Below are 18,571 nucleotides of genomic sequence, written 5' to 3' on the forward strand. Positions count from 1 at the left end.
GGGAATTCTATGTAATGGTTCCTAGTCATCTTCCAGAGTTCTTTTGCTGGGTGTAGCTGGTTCAATTCATTACTGCTCTGTTGGAACTGATATGGTTCATTTCATTGCTGAAGATGGTCACGTCAATCAGAATTGATCATCATATAGTATTGTTGTGGAAGTATATAGTGATCTCCTGGTTCTGCTCATTTCACTCAGCATCAGTTCGTCTAAGTCTCTCCAGGCCTTTCTGAAATCATCCTGCTGGTCATTTCTTACTGAGCAATAATATTCCATAATGTTCATATACCACAATTTATTGAGCCATTCTCCAATTGATGGGCATCCACTTAGTTTCCAGTTTCTGGCCACTACAAAGAGACCTGCCACAAACATTCTTGCACATACAGGTCCCTTTCCCTTCTTTAAGATTTCTTTGGGATATAAGCCCAGGAGAAACACTGCTGGATCAAAGGGTATGCACAAGAACCGAGTATTTTTTATGAAAAGAAAATTGCCAGGTTTTTCTGAAACTATGGTCCAGTCATTTTTCTGTCATGTGCAACTCTTTGTGACCTTATTTGGGGTTTTCTTGGCAAAGAAACTGGAAGGGTTTGCCATTTCCTTCTCCACCTGAAGAAACTGAGGCAGAAAAGGTAAAGGGAAGTGGCCAGTGTCACAAAGCTTGTAAGTGTCTAAGTTCAGAGTCAAACTCAGAAAGATAATTCTTCTTGGTTCAAGGGCTGGCACTTTATCCACTGAGCCACTTAGTTGCTCTTCCAAAACCATCCCTTTCATCATTTCTTACAGCACGATAGTATTTCATTAAAATCACATACCACAACTTGTCCAACTATTCCTCAATTGATGGGCATACCCTCAATTTCCACCACAAAAAAGCTGCTATAAATAGTTTTTGTATATGTGGATCCTTTGACTTTTTCTTTGATCTCTTTAGGATAAAGACTTAGTAATAAGATCTCTGCCTTAGGAACATGCACAGTTTTACCATTCTAAATTTGGGCACAGTTCCAAATTGCTCTCCAAATGATTGGACCAGTTCACAACTCCACCAACTGTCATTAGTGTATTTTCCCACATCTCCACATTTATCATTTTCCTTTTGCGCTATGTTAACCAGTATGATGAGTTGTTTTAATTTGCATTTCTGTTTTCAGCCCATTATTGATCATTTGCCTTTGTTGTTTAAGATACAAAGGATCTGGTTTGTGCCATTTGAATACTTCTACTATGGTACTTCTACGTTATGGAATGTCCCTTAGTCTCTGCCAATTATCCCCTCCCCCCTCTTCTTAGCCACACTGATTTGATTTATGCAAATGTATAACTTTACATTGGAAAATGTTTCATTTTATCTTTTATGACACTCCTTCTTTTATTTGGTTGGGCATTGTTATCTTAGCTGTGGACTTAAAAGATATCTTCTTCCATTCTTCTATTTTCAAAAAATGATATTATGTTTTATATGTAGAAGGTGTAACCTTTTAAATCTTAAGATGGTCTAAAGTGAAAAATTATCCTTGAAATCTAAATTTTTCCTAAACAACTTTTTTTCTACCTTTCCCAGTGAGTTGTGTTCTTTACTTATTGACCACCGGGTTGATATATTCAATTGACTCTGTATCTGATTTTTCTAGTCTGTTAAAACAACTCCACCTTGTTTACCCTGTAAACACCAATATAAAATCGTTTTGGATAATTAATCCATTGTGATAAAGTTTGAAATCTAGTCCTTGTTTATTTGACATTAAATATTCCTTGGGATTGTAGACTTTTTATAATGAATTTTGTCATGAAATTTCAAAACTTAATTTGTGTTGGAAAATGTTATTTTGTATATTTCTATAAAGTTAACCCTCAATAGTTTGATTGTGATAAGTATAAGTTTTTAAATCGATTTGCATAGTCTCATCATTTTAAGATAATGTGGAGAAATCAATGAAGACCCAGTCTCTGTCAATTACCTTAACAAGTCATTTAATCTCTCCACACTCCTGAACAACTTTAAAAATAGAAATAGCAAATCAGTGACATATTCACTGATAAATGATAAAAATGAAATAATTCAAAATTATTTTTAAATTGGCAAACAAAACTAGAATTTGGTTTTAAATAAAAAGGAAATAAAATAGATTACATATTTGCTAATATGATTTTAAAAAGAGAAGAAAAAAACCAAATTACTGGCATCAAAAATGAAAAGGAAGAATACACATCACTAATGAAGATGAAATCAAAGGTATTATTAGGAGTTGTTTAGCCTACTTTTATGCTAATGAATTTAACAACTTAAGTGAAATGGAGCAATATTCATAAAGATATAAAGTTCCTAGGTTAACAGAAGAGGAAATGAGATATTTTCTATATTTTGATACAGAATATTTCTTAAATAGAATAAATCTATGTTTATTTTTTTTTATTATATCCCTTTCTTTCCAAGATATATGCATGGGTAATTTTTCAGCATTGACAGCTGCAAAACGTTTTGTTCCAATTTTCCCCCTCCTTCCCCTCATCCCCTCCCCCAGATGGCAGGTAGACCAATAATCTTAAATATGTTAAAATCTATGTTAAATACAGTTAAATCTATTTTTACAAGATGAAATTGAACCGGCCTTAAAGAAGCTACTCAACATATAAGCATCAGGATCAGATGGATTTGCTAAACATTAAAGATCAACTCATTCCAATATTAAATGGTTATTTAGAATAATAGCAAAAAAAAAGGGATGCTATGAAAAACTTTTTTTTTTTTAATGAAACAACTAGGATATTGATAGCCAACCAGGAAGAATAAAAAGAAGAAAGAAAGTTACAGAGAAATTTCACTCATAAATATGGATGGGAAAATTCTAAATAAAATATTAGTCAGGAGACTATAGTATGTACCAAAGATTATATGTTGTGATCAAATGGAATTAAATAAGGATTACAGGGATGGTTTATTATAAGAACTATTTCACATAATTGATTATAGCAGCAATAAAAGTCACAAAAGTCATATGACTGTATCAATACATGGAGAAAAGATTTTTTGACAAAATATAGCACTCATTCCTTTTAAAAGATTTGTAAGCATAAGTATATATAGAGAAAGATCTTAGAAAAGAATTTAAAAATCAAATGAGAAACATTGAAGGAAATAAAAAATAAAATAAAGACCATTCAAGAAAAATGGGAAGATTCTTTTTTAAAATTTAAGCAACTAGAAAAGGAAATACAGGGTCTCAAAGACGAAAATAACTCTGAAAATTCGAACTGGGCAGAAAGAAGGCAGTGAACCTACAAGAGCCCAAGAAATAACAAAGCAGATTATAAAAATGAAAGAATAAAACGGAATGTGAAACATCTTATAAGCAAAAGGGCAGCTCTAGAGAACAGATCAAGAAAAGAAAATATAAGAATAATGGAATTGCCTGAAAATTCTGACTAGAAAAAGGACTTTGCCATAATAATGCAGGGGTGGGGGTTGGGGGGGGGGGGAATTCCAAGAAAATGATCCTGGAGTAATAGAACACAAGGAGAAAGCAGAAATAGAAAAAATTCACCCATCACCACGTCCAGGAGATCCTTTGTGAAAACACATAAGAACATTGTTACCAAACTTTGAAAATCTCAGATCAAAGAGAAAATTTTCAAGAAACAAGGAAAAACCAATTGAAATAAGCTAGAGCTACAATTAGAATGGTACAGTCCTACTGAGCAGCCACAATTAAAGATCCCAGGTGCTGCAATCACGTCTACTTACTGACAATCCAAAGAAACGAGCCTGAGGCCAGAAATCATCATAGAGAGAGAGCAAAATTATCTTTAATATTGAACGAGAAGAAATAGAGATTCAAGGAAATTGCAGATTTTCAAGGCTTTTTATGGTTAATGGGCACAGCACTGGGCCATGGAGAGGGTGACTAGAACCTGGAGCCCCCCTCCAGGTATCCTCCCGGGAGTGTGGTTAATGAACCAGCGGGCTGACGTCACCCAAGCAGGTGCAGTCCCGGCCCTGGCGTCCCTATAAAAGGAGGACTACTAGGCCGGCTACCTGTCAGAGCGAGCTAGACAGTTCCCAGAGCGGACGTGTTCAGACTTGCTCTTTGGACGTTGCGGTATTTTGGCGTTTCCAGCCCGGAGTACCAGAAAGGTGAGCTCGGCGAATTTCTGGGTGAGTAGCGGGGACCCCAGCTCTTGGTAGCTAGATCGCTAGGGGAGCTTTCCGTGTCTGCTTTTCCCATCCTGGGGGAGCACTCTTCAGCCCAACCCAGCCAGAAAGACTCCAGCCGTCTCGGCCCGCGCCATCCCGCGCCACTGTAGCCCCTGCGCTCTCCCTTCCTTAGCCTGTCGCGTCTTGTCCTGGGGAGGGTGAGCCAAGAACCTAAGGTCCAAGGGAAGGCTGAGAGGGAGGCGGGAGACATGGAACCCACGCCATCCGAGCCTAGGGAGAAAACAGCATCTCAGCGGGAGTTTGAAGGCCTCGGCCTGGGAATTGGCCGCCACGGAGGCCAGGGCCAAGCCCTGTCCCTCAACGCGGCAGCTTCCCCGGCATGGACGCCCTGGGCTTCCTGGATGCCGCCGCCCTCCTTCCCCCCAGAAGCCAGAAGGGGGTAGAAGCGACTGCAAGGCCCAGGTGCTGCGTCACATTCTTTCTTTGGCCGGCGAGCGACAAGCGCAGCTGGCCGCCTGCTGTCCGCCCCGCGTCAGTCGGGACGACTTGATCAAGGCAGCTCAGCACAAGGGCCGAGCTGCTGGGTCACTACTAAAGGGTCATCCTGGCGGACGTGGTGTTCTCGGAGGGGCACCGCGCCAGCCAGCGCCTCTGGAAGCCCGCCTCCATCAGGTGATCGAGAAGCTGGGGGCACCTCCTGCAGCAGCCCAGTGCCTGCCCCAGAGCACGTCGCCCCAGGCTCTGGGCCGTCCTGGACGAGGGCACCCGTCTGGAGACTTTGCTGGAAAAGCTCCAGAAGCGATACCGGTTCCAGCTGGGGAACATCCCACTGTGGGTCGGCCCTTGGCCACCAGCCCTTGGAGGAACCCTTGAAGTCGGCCTTGGCCTGTGGCCAGAAGCTGCTCCTGTGCCTGGGAGACCTTGCCCGGCACCGGGAGCAAGCCCAGGGCTCCGCAGACTTTGGCACAGCCCGAAGCTGGTACCTGTAAGCTCTGCAGCTTGATCCTCAGACCCGCAGCCCTACAACCAGCTGGCCTTGTTGGGCGCCTCAAGAGGGAAACTGGACGCCGCTTGCTACTGGATGCGGTTTAGCTGCGGGAGACCGAGCATCTGCAGCAAGAAGAACCGAGGAAACTCTTTGCAGCCCTCGGACGCCAGGCAGAAGACAGAGGCCGGAGGAGCAGCGGCAGCAGTGCGCGGCCTGGCGATCTTGGCAAGCTTTCACGCCACTTTTCTCGGAAGCTCACGCCGCGACTTTTTACGGGAAGGGGATGGAGGCATTTCGGCGGGCGGAGGAGGTGCTGGAGAAGTTCCAGCTCCTCCTTCGCAAGAGTCCCGCTTCTCTGGCAAAGCAGCAGATGCTCCTCCACCTCCTGACCATCAACATGTTCGCTGTGCACAACTCCCAGCAGCAGGAGGGGCCCTCGGCGCCCGGGGCTCCTTTGGTCCAGGGAGAGGCTACTTGCCTGGCGCTGGCCATGTTCGCGCTGCTGCGCGCTGCTGCACCCACTGGCTTCAGCGATGGCCTCCAGCTGGGGCCCCTGCAAAGGGCGAGGACCACCCTGGGGCTATCCTGGTTTCCTCCTTCGGTCCCGCCCTCCGAGCCCTGCTTCCCAGTGTGAAGATCTGTTGCAATGGATCGTGGTTGTGGAGAAGTAGCTGGGAGCCGGCCAGCAGCAGCCTGGAAGGCCGCAGGACGCGTTGCCTGGGACGTTTGGGGAGTCTCCATGGTTTGGCGCCAAAGCCTGCTGATGGTCAACACTTCCGAGGTGCTTCCTTGGGCAGCCTGGAGACGACCTGGCCCTGTCCTGCTGAGGAGGATCAGCTCTTCTCAGGCTTCGCCTGCTACTGGCGGCTCCCGAGAGCCCTGCTACTACCTGAGGACAAGTCGGACGAGGCCACAGCAGGGAACTGCAGGCAAGTTAAGGTGCTGGAAGGATTTGTTGGAATGGCTTTGTGGCCCAGAGAAGCCCCTCTGGGAATCCCCGGATGGCCAGGGCATTGGGCAGACACCGCTGCAGACTCCAGCCAGCAGAAAAGGCAAAGGCGACTGCGTCAGGAAGACGGGAAAGTGTCAGGGCAGACGCGTGGAGGAAGCCCTGGAGCTCCTGACCACGCCCCCAAGAGCTGAAGGTGAAGGAAGCTGCTGGTGGCCCACGAGCAGCAGCGGAGAGCGGCGTCGCGCCAGAATCCAGGCTATTCTGCACGGCCCGACCCACGAGAGTCTGCTGGAGGAAGACCCCGCCCCAGCTGCCTGGTCCTAGACACAGTAGTTTCCTTCAAGCTAGACATCATGAGCCAGCTGCTGGAGGAGACGAACCTCACAGTGCTGGTGCCCCTGGTGGTAATCCATGAGCTCAAGGGCCTGGCCAAGGGGAGCAGGGGAAACCTGATGGCCAGGACCCCTTCCTCTGTGCCTGGGCAGAGGGCCCAGAGGGCCCAGAGTGCCGTTGACTTCCTGGAGCAGCACTTTCCACTCTCTAAGGTCGGCTCAAGGTCCTTAGCAGTCAAGGGCAAGAGCTGCAAAGCATTGCCTATGACCAGAAGGACATCCTCTGGCTGCATGGAAATTTCGATGACCACATCCTGGCCTGCTGCCTCAACTACCAGAGAGCCAGACCAACAAGAACATGCCTTCCTGGGAGACCAGCCAACCCAGCTCCATCCGTGGGACCTTGCTCTGCTCACAGATGATCACACCCTTTGCGGGAAGGCACTGGCCTCCAAGGTGCCTGTGTGGGACAAGGAGACATTCTTCCAAGAAATGAAGCATTTGCAGCCTCCTCCTCTGTAGAGAGCCAGGAGGCAAGAATGCAACCCAGATTTTAAATGTTAACCTAACTAGCTTCACCAGCATGTCTTTTCCTTATTAACAGCACAGGCGAGCTTGAGCTTCGAGTCCAGCTCCTGTAGTGAGTTGAAGGATGGGACAATATACCAGGGCCAGCCGGAGATGTCCTGTTTATGGACTTTTGGATGTTTATTGATCAGAGAGACAATATATATATATATATATATATATATATATATATATATATATATATATATATATCAAATGCTCATAGTTTTGATACAGAGTACACTCTTTTAAAAGTCCTCTAGCCTAACAAAATCTTCTACGATGTCAAATATGAAACTGCTTAAGCCCCAGATCTTGCTTACTTAGACAGAGATGGAAATAGTTGAGGTCCACAACTAAAGTAAAGTTTATTATAGTTTTTTCTTGGGTATCTTTCTCCCAAATACCTTTAGGCTCCTTGTGGACATTCTCTCCTGTTCTAAATTCCAAAATTTAGCTTTTACTCCAAAGAGTAGTGTTTGCATTTTGCTTCAGTCATAGATTATTAATTTCTTATCTTGAAAGCAGTCTCTTCTTCCAATAAGGGAGTTTTGTTGAGCCAATTTACTGTAAGCCCCGAAACTTGGCATGGAGTCTTCCCTCCTGGCCCTCTATACTTGGTAATACTATAAATTGGAATTCCAGTGACTGAAACAAAATGCAAACACGACTGAACAGATTAAAGCTAAACCTTTGAATTTGGGACAGGAAAGAAGGTCCACAAAGAGACTAAAGGTATTTGGGAGTAAGATACTGGAGACTAAGATACTATGCGGACCTCAGCTATTTACATCTCTGTCCCAGTAAGCAAGATCCGGGGCTTAAGGGTTTGAATCGTGTAAATGGTAGTAGATTTTGTTAGGCTAGAGGAATTTTCAAAGAGTTTATTTACTTTGTATCGAAACTACGAGCATTTGAGGTGTATATAGATTTGTCTCTCTGATCGCTAAACTTTGAAGAGCCCATAACCGAGACTCTCCCTGCCTGGCCCCGGGAAAGGCACACCTTTCATCTCACTACAGGAGCTGGACTCCACTGTTGGAGCTGTGCCCGGAACAGGGACAGAGCCTTGCATGAGTGGAAATTCACACGAGTGAAATGCCCTTCTGTGGAAGGTTGCCCACTTCGACAGGGGAGTGCTTGCTATTCAGGTAAGTGGAGAATTAAATAATAAAAAGTGAGGATAAAATGGGGGAGAAAGGTGATTACCAACAGGCACTGTATCCCTGGAAATAATTTAGTATTAGAAATAATTTATCACCAAAATGACACAGGGGAAAGGTATGGAACATAACATATCAGATAGGAATATATATATATAGATAAAATTTGTAAAATTGTTATTGTCCAGAAATAATAAAAAAGATAAAATACAGAAAAACAATTTCAACATTCATGTAAGTTCTTCACCATATCTCTCCATTCCACACAACTCCCCCTTTGCAATATGTAAATGATTTCTATCATATTTCTATGAAGAACTTACACATTGTTCAAAATCCATTAACAGGTTTATACATTGTTTATCGAGCTCATCAGCAGAATCATCCGCTCCTATTACATTCCACCCCTTTTTCTGGAGAATAATTTTAATAGCATCTTCTGTATGCAATATTTTTGATAGGGATCACTGAACTGTTCTGCTTACTAATGTAATTATTCAAGGTTAACATAATGGTAACAATATAATACCATATAAATCTCAAAAATCTGTTTTAGCAAAAAATATATGTATGCATATATGTGTCTTTGTGTGTGCACAGATATGTATCTACTATATACATATATATATACACACACACATACACACACACACATTGCCTTGCCTTCTCTTTAAACAAAAAAGCCAAATTACTTAAGGCAGTGAAAGTCATCTCTGAGAACTTCTCAGCTCAGCAATTTGGAGAGAGAATAGATGTGGCTACTATTAAGAAGGGGAAAAATCTATTTAGCCTTGTTCATCTTATCTCAAATTATTTTGTAAATGTAAATTAAGGAATTAGGTATGGTTTATTGGTGCTAGAAAATAATGGAAAAATTACAACAAAAACTATTTGGTTATTCTCAGGAAGAAATTTTAAAAATTTTTAACTAAGTTATTTGAATCTATTGTCATCATGTTAAATCTAAATCTGATAATTACTGGAAGTGTATATGGTTCTTATCACTACAAGATTATTAGAACTGGTCTTAATCGTCTCACTGTTGAGAAGAGCCACATCCATCAAAATAGGTCATCATATATTCTTGCCATTGCCATTTACAGTGAAATCCTGGTTCCCCTCATTTCACTTAGCATCAGTTCATGTAACTTTCACCAGTCCTCTCCAAAATCATCCTGCTGATTATTTCTAATAATATTCCATAACATTCACATACCATAACTTATTTAGCCATTCTCCAATTGATGGGCTTCCACTCAGTTTTCAGTTTCTTGCCACTACAAAGAGGGCTGCTACAAACATTTTTGCACATGTGGATCCCTTTCCCTCCTTTAAGATCTCTTTGGGATATAGGCCCAGTAGAAACACTGCTGGATCAAAAAGTATGCACAATTTGATAATCTTTTAAGCATAGTTCCAAATTGCTCTTCATAATGGTTGGATCAGTTCACAACTCCACCAACAATATATTAGTGTCCTAGTTTTCCCACATTCCTTCCAACATTTGTCATTATCTTTTCCTGTCATCTTAGCCAACATGTCAGGTATATAGTTGTGTCTCAGAGTTGTCTTAATTTTCATTTCTCTGATCAATAGTTGTTGGAATCCTAGTGTCAACTCAACTTGAAACAAATTCCTGGCACATGAACAATGGATTCCTTTTGGACTATTTTTAGGAGTTATGGACATGTATAATTCTGTATATTGATTCATGTTATGAAAAATTGTTTACTTCAAAGCTTACAGGAATTATTGGATTCCTGGCATATGAACTAATGGACAATGGATTCCTTTTGGACTATTTCTAGGACTTATGGACATGTATAAATTCTCATGTTGATTCATGTTGTTTGTTACATTACTACTAGCCTGTGTTATATTGCTATGTGCTTATGTAACTATGTGTAATGCCTCCCATATTGATGGATTTATGTACACCTTCTTTCATACTTGTTTCAAGTTGAGTTGACACTAGGATTCCAACCAATAGTGATTTTAAGCATATTTTCATATGACTAGAAATGGTTTCAATTTCTTCGTAGATGGCATTTTCTATCCAAAGTTTATTGGGATTGCCTTGGATCATTGAATCACTGAAAAGAACCAAGTATTTAATAGTTAATCATTGCACATTCTTGCTGTTATTGACTACAATATATTTCTGGTTCTGCTTATTTTGCTCAGCATCAGTTCACCCAAATTTTTCCAGGCCTTTCTAAAATCAGCTTCTTCATCATTTTTATAGAACAATAATATTCCATTACTTTCACATACCATAGCTTATTCAGCCATTGCCCAATTAATGGGCATCTATACATTTTCCAATTCTTTGCCACCACAAAAACAGCTATTACAAAAATTTTGCACATGTAAGATCTTTCCTGTCTTTTATGATTTTCTTGAGATACAGATTCAATAGTGCCAAAGAGTATGCGCAGTTTTGTAGCCCTTTGGGCATAGTTCCAAATTGCTCTCCAGAAGAATGTTAAACATTTTTTAATAGATGTTGCCTTCACTAATACTCAGTCTCCAAAATATAAGGAACAAAATTATTTTAAAGTTTAAAGTTCTAGCAAAAGATCAAAACCACATAGGAAAAGGATGTAGAATTGTCTAGTCTGCTATTCATGAGTTATGCTGAGAATATTTTCAATGAACCTACAGAGAATCAGCTTACATTCCAACTAGTAAAGAATGGTTTTCCATTTCTGCAGTAGTCCATGGAACATATTTTAGAAGGAACAATGTCATAATAGTTACTTGTTTCTGAGTCATTTTTATATAAATGTCATAAAAAATGAAAACAAGTATATTATTTAATGATAAATAAGTATGTGGCAGAGTGCTTGACTTGAAGTCAGGAAGATCTGGATACTAATCTAGCCTAGGATACTTACTCATTTGATTCTGAGAAAATTATTTAACCTCTGTTTGCCTGTTTTCTCAGCTGTAAAATGGAGATAATAGTAGCACCTACCTCTCAAGGTTGTTATGAGGATCCAAAGAGATAATATTTAATAGTATTTAGATATCTATTATTGTTATTATTGATAGTTATAACAATAACAATAACAATATAGATCAAACTGGTCTCAGACCCAGGAAAATCTGTTTCAGATCCCACTACTGACACATACTGACTATATGATGTTAGGCAAGTTATTTAACCTCTTGGTTTTCTAGATTACTTTCTAAGGATATAGCTGTATTGCTTGTGGAAACTTCTTCAATGAAATACAAGTCCCTAATAAGTATAAAAGAAACAGCATCTCAGAGACTGAGACCAGTGTGGGACTTTGAAGACCTGAGATCATGTCCAACCTCTGACATGCACTGTAGGGCATCATGTAAGTCACTAAAGCTCTCAGATCCTCAGACAACATTAAGATCACAAGTTGTCAGACAAGAGAGGAGAGAGAAAAGAAGACTGAATTTAGAGTAAGAGAATTTGAATCCAAATTCTGGCTATGCCACTTTTTAACTGTTGTGATCTTGGACAAATCACTTCATTTCCTTGGATCTCATTTTCTGCATCTATAAAATGACAGGGTTGGAAAAGATAACTTTTCAGTTTCTTTAAATTCCAAATCAATTTGCATCAGGTGTAGACCAAGACCAAGCACAAAAGGCCGATATTTGCATCATGATTAAGAGTTTACATTTCACTTTGTCTCTTAGCACATGTGAGATCGTATGGTGTAGAGAGAAGGACTAGATTTGGACCCAGAGCTCCATATCATATCATATATATGCTACTAAACCAACTGTGTGATCTTCAGAAAATCACTTAATTTCTCTGGCCTTATTTTTCTCATTGGTAAAATTAGGGATTTGGACTAGATAGGTTTTGAGGTCTCTCCTAGCTCCAAATCTGTGGTGCTAGAGAGCATGCATACTGTTGTTCCAGTTTCCTAGATGAATTAAATAATATGGTTAAAGAGTCATGTGATCTCTATCTTAGTGCACTTTATTGGGATAGAGCAAAAGCAAGATCATTGTGTGGGGAGACAAAGAGAGGGAGAGAAGGAGATGGGGTTGGAGGGAGGAAGAGAGAGAAACAGATACAGAGAGAAAGAGAGAAGAGAAAAGAGAGATAGAGAGAGAGAGAGACAGAGAACAGTTTAGTTGTTATAGACAGCAAATTTTTAAAAATATATTTGTTTTGTGTTACAGTTAGATGTCCAAGTGAATTATTGATTACTTTCAATTCTTTATAATATGGTTTACAGAATTTATTGTAGGTGGGGTTTTAAAACATTATTAAGAGGCCAGCAGTGGGGAGATCCACTTCAAGATTTTCACTGCTACTCCTAGATGAAAACAGAAGGAAAAGCATCAGTTTATTTGGTTAGAGTTTCTTGGTCTCATGGTATCAAACATTTAACTTTCTCTAATTAGCTGGTCTCCTAGGTAACTGCAGAACTGCAGCTGCCTCTGGAGTCAACCTAACAAATTCAATGGGCATGATTAGTTGGCACTGTGACGGAGGAGGGAATTATATAGGTTTCTATGGAAATTCAGCAGAAATAGAAATTGGCTCCATTGGACCTTATTAAACATGGATCATGTCTCCTAGATCATGAAAATATTTCTTGAAGTTAAGAATTATCCTTAGACTCTCAGGAAAAGATTAACAAGCATGATTCCTGTCATAAATGAGAGGATACCAGATGCGACAGCTTAACAGACTTATTGGTCTAATGTTGTGAATGAGAAGATGTGTATGGGGAGAATTTGATTAAAAGTTATACTCCTTTGGGAGCTTCTATTCCAGTTTCTGTGTGTCAGAAAACCTTGAGTCTTGCTCAACTGTAGGAAATACAATTTCATGATCTTGTAACAGCTGAGACAACAGTAGGTCACTGAGGCTTTCACTGATAATGCAATAGGTTGTAATCTAAACTTTTTAACACTTTGGACTTTGGGCAAGTCCACTAATTAACATTCAGAGTTCAAAGCCCTTCTGCAGTTTTCTTCTCATTTATTTCTACACATTTGAAAGGAAAAGCTGTGACACAAAAATATTGAATGTCTGAGCTAAAATTTGTCCACCTAATTTTACAGATGTGAAATCACTGCAGTTTAGGGATGTTAAATGACTTTTTGAGAGTCAAACAATGAGTAAACAGAAAAGATGATAGAAAGTACAAAAAGAGAAGTATATTTTTCAACCTGGTGCTCTTTCCACTATCCTGTAGCTGCTTCCCACTTGTCACTTCAAAAACTAAAAGAAAAAGCAAACTTAAAACCTCACATGACATAAAAGGTTTACCTCAAATGCTTCTCAAGGTTCCTTAGAATTTATCACCTTCCCCCTGCTCTGATCCCTTTAACATCTAACTTATATTTAGATTTCTAAAGTGCTTTAGACAAGCGGCCAAATAAAAAATAAAAGGAATGGGTGTCTGGATGGGTTAGCAGAATTTTAGAAACTAAAAAGCAGATGAAATTCAACCAAAAAAGGGAACCAAACACAAACATTTGCACAAAGTGTATACTCAATAAAACCTCATTCTTGCCCATTGCTTTGTATCTTCTCCCTTCTTTAAGAAAGCCAACAATGAGAACTATTTGAATTTTGAATTCCTTACCTCCATTTGTTGGCTTCCACTTATTCTTCTCAATCTGCATTGTTCCCTCTAGGCATCTCTAATGAATTTCACCAAACTGATGGCATTTAAAAACAATTATTCTGAAACTGGCCATTTTCAATCTGTGTAGAAAAAGTAAAATGTAAGAAAAATCTAGATGAATATGAGTCATCAAATATGAGATTATTTTGTTCCTATTTTAATAGAAAGGAAAAGTGATAAGAAAACTATTTACTGAGGCAATTGGGGTTAAATAACTTGCCCAGGATCACAGAGCTAGGAAGTATTAAGTGTCTGAGATCATATTTGAACCCAGATCCTCCTGACTTTAAGGCTAGTGCTCTATCCACTGCACCATCTACCTGCCCCATATATTTTCAAATAAAAGATATTTTTGAAACAAAAGATTTTCCATCCTCTCTCACAAAACTAATTAACTAAGTAATTAAATCCAATAATTTGTCCTGTTTACCAAGTACTATGGACAATTGAGTTTTACCATGACTCTTTGTGCTCCTGTGGTGGTAGTAGTAATAGCTAGTATTTCTTGAACATTTTAAGGTTTGCAAAATATTTTTTAAAAAGCACCTCATTATATTCTTAAAATAGGAAGGTAATTATCCTTATTTTTAAAATGAAGAAACTGAGACAGAGAGTTAAGCAACTTGAATTTATATGTTTTATATATATGGTAAATGTCTGAATCTAGATTTAAATTTGAGTATTCCTGATTTCAGGTCCAGTGCTGTATCTACAGTACCACTATTAAAATTCCTGAGTAAAGGGCTTTTGGTGATGCTGTCAGCATAATTACACATCAAAGGGATCATTGCAACAGATATCTATTTTGGGCATTAAAATGTTATTATAGGCTCACACCAATCCAGTCAGATAGACACTATAGATATTCCCCTCACTCCCCATTTTACAGGTAGGAAAACTGAGGTTTAGAGAGCTAGTGACTTGCTCATCATCACAGTAAATGTGAGAAGTAGAATTCAAATTCAGACGGTTTAATGTTCTATCTGCTACAATCTCCTATCATCCTATCATCTCTGATGTTTAGACCACTGACATATCCTTGACTCATAACTAATTGCATATGAAAATACCTATACTACTATATAAAATCATCTGTGATAGTACTGAAATGGATTTATCTCAAGTTTTTTTTAAGCATTGGCTTCTTTCTTGGCATCTTCAAGCATGGTTAAATTTCCATGATTTTAAAAAATTATGTGCTATCAATGTGTCTTCCTTAGGTACCATCATCTATTTGTAGTCCTTTTCCCAAAAACATTTCTATATTGACATTTTCTTGTTCTTTTCCATCCCCACTTAATCCTCTACAATCTTTCCTTTTTCCCAATCTAGATAGCATACTGAATTTGGAAATAGGAAACTGAGTTTGAATCTTCTTTCAAGCAGTTCCTAGTTGTGTAACCTAGTCACCTAATCTCTCTGTCTCAATGTCTTCACAACTACATTTAGGGAACTGCAGGCTCAAAAAATTTCTAGCTATAAATTTTAGATTCTGTGAGTTGCTCTAACAAATGTTAGCAAATAATTGTATTCTCAATATGTTGAGAATATATTCTCAAATAAAACTATTCAAAGCAATATATTTCATACATGCAATGAATATACAGAATAATGAATTAGATTAACATTAACTCTTTCTTTCAATAAAGTTTACACTATCCTATAGGCTTTTGGCCCTAAAAATTAGCAACTGATTCCTGGCTTCCTGGCTGTCTATTCAAAATGGTGCATTCTACATAGGTCAGTGAATGTCATGAATGGATTAAATTGGATGAAATAGTCATTCTTTCTTTCAACAAATTAGGATCAATTCAATTGGATCAATTGACTGGGAGACAGCCAAAGATCTAGAGATTTAGAGATAGAAGAAATATCTAAGGCAAGAATCCATCTGAGCTCTTCTTGACTCCCAAGCACAAGATTCCATCCACTGTATCAGCTAGCTGTCTCACTGTGCCATCTACTAGCCTCAGACAATCACTTGAAACACTAAAGGAGAGAATTACTACTAGCTGGAATATTAGGAGCTGGAGTACTTCTTTTATGGCAGCAACTGAGCTTTCCTTGAAGGAGGGAAAAGATGCCAATTAGCAGGATTATTATGAAGGTCAAATAAAATAACATATTAAAGTACTTTGCCAACTTTAAATCCCTACATAAATACAACCACTTATATTAATAAGTAGAAATGGGATGTTGTTGGGAGATAGAATCCATTCTACTCAAAGGGAAATGCAAACAGAAAAGCATTAAAATGAAGGATAACATGATAAGATCAAACAAAAAACAAATAAATGAGTAATCTCATTTGGTTAAACATAGCATATGTAAAAGGGATTACATGAAACAAGGCTCAGTAACCAGGATTGTGGAGGCCTATATGGCAAGCTGTATATTTTATTGTTTTATATTTGATAGAAAAGAGGGGAACTATTGAAGGTTTTTCACCAAGCACTTATAGGATCAAACTTAAATGTTATAAAAATTATTTGAAGGAGAAGTAAAGGATAAATTGAGAATAAAGAGGACAGTAGAGAGAATAGTTTTATAACTATTATAATGATTCAGGTAAAAAACCTGATACAGGTAAAAAGTGATACTTCCTTTTCTATGTAACCTACATTGAGTTAAAGTCAGAAAACCTAGAACTAGTCTCAACTTGTCCCAAACTAACCACTGGTGAGGTCTTTCCTTGATCACTGCCTATATTTCTTCCTGTGTAAAGTGATAGTATTAGAATAGAATTGAAATTCAGATTTTCTTCCAGCTCCAACTTTGTATAATTCACTAGCTTCTCAAGGAAATGTAGAAGTACCTAGTAAAGGAACCTGATTTTTTTTGTTGCTGAGGCAATTGGGATTAAGTGACTTGCCGAGTCACACAGCCAGGAAGTGTTGCGTCTGAAATCAGATTTAAACTCATGTCCCCCTAACTCCAGGGCTGGTGCTCTATCCACGAGGAGCCTGAATTTTAACTCAGGTCCTAACACACCAAATCCATCACTCTTTTTTTTTTTTTTTTTTTTTTTTTTTTACTGAACCACACCATTTAATTAAGTTATCTCTGTGCCTTTTTTTTCTCTGGGCACAGTAATTCCAAATAATTTCATTTTTCTTGGAGATTTTCCTATTTTCCCATCATTTTCCTACTTGTTTCATTCACAAGGCAGTAGATACAGTACATTAATAAAGACATAATAATAAATGTAATTGGAACATGGCCTCAGATCTTACATATCAATATTTTGTCAATTTATTCAGGTGTTTTACTGCTACTTCATAATACAGCTTTTGTGAGTCTGTAAGCAAAATCTATCCTCTTGGACATTTTGGCATCATTTTACACTACAGAATATGCACTTTTATTTATAGTTTCTAACCAACTGCCTTTAATGACTCTTCTCTCCTAGTTCTCTTACCTTCTGGATGACATTTCCTCTTTGGTGTCCTTCATTGATCTCCTTTTACTCTTCCTCCAGTTCTTTAAGTGTGGATGGGTACATCTCAGTCTGTCCCCAGAATCTCTTCTGTGTTTTCTTTCTTGACAATCTTATATACTCCCATGTCATAAATTATATCAATTCTGTGGATAACAACCAAGGTATACTTTGTTCAAAAGAATCATAGATATTTGTATTAGGAATTCAAGAATTTAAAAGTGTAAATATGGAGAAGAATATTAGGATAACGGGAAAAAAGGATGAGAAAACAGAAAAAACATTTTCTGAAAAGTATTACTCAAAAAGATATGAATGTCTGGATCATATAGTTGCATAGTTGTCAGGGGATGAAGAGGCACATATGGATTGACACAATGTTTGTGTTTATTCAACTGACATTCAACCACACAAAATCAACCTCCAATATTTTTATTTTTTACTTCTTAGTTCCATGTTCCTGGGAAAATTTCTTAAATTTCTCTTGTTGGAAAAATGTGTCATAAATTCCCTAATTCAACTCCTCATTGCTAGCTAGATTTCTGCATTGTGATTTAGCCTCCACCAAGACTCCTGACACTAGAAATAAATATCAGTGCCATTATCAAATTACAGTTGTAACAAACCAGTCTCCATAAAACCTCCTGTGCTTGTACTCATCTTCCCCTTGGAGAGTTAGCCTGAGTATAGGCTATTATATGTGCCCTTGAGGTATTGTAGCTTTAATATAAGTTATAACAATTTGCTTAATTGACCATTGGCAAGGATGAAAACTACGGTTACAGATTGTAGTTACAAAGTATTTCCTGATCATAGTTAGGTGGTTCTGAGTACAAGGAAGATTTTCACCCAATTTGAGAAGTTGATTGAGTTCGGGGTACAGATAGAATTATGTCTTAAATGTTACTACTGTAAATTCCTTGATGAGCTAATGAAGATTGCCCTGATAATTTTTGGTTTACTGGGATTTAACCAGTGAATTACTCTAGTAATGATAAAAGAGAGCCCTCTGCTGGAAAAATGTGAGAATTTTTCCCCCCTCTACATCACATCATATAACTTCAAAGGTGGATTTTAGAGTGCAACTATTCCAGTCCCCCTTTCTGAGAAGTTTCACATCATCTTTCCCAAAAGATAGCTCTCAGAGCTAAATCCAATACTCAAAGGTTATCTAACCAGAATAGGTGAGCAGAATAACTTTGACCTGCTTCATTCTGAATACTAATTACATAACCAAAAATTCCATTGACAAAATCTTAAGTGCCAATCTTATAGCTCACTAAAGCCCCCATGTGACAGGATGTTTGAACTGTAAGAAATCTTATAAATCACTTAATCTTG

Source organism: Sarcophilus harrisii, chromosome 6 (genome assembly GCF_902635505.1).
Source record: "Sarcophilus harrisii chromosome 6, mSarHar1.11, whole genome shotgun sequence".
Classification (NCBI taxonomy): domain Eukaryota; kingdom Metazoa; phylum Chordata; class Mammalia; order Dasyuromorphia; family Dasyuridae; genus Sarcophilus; species Sarcophilus harrisii.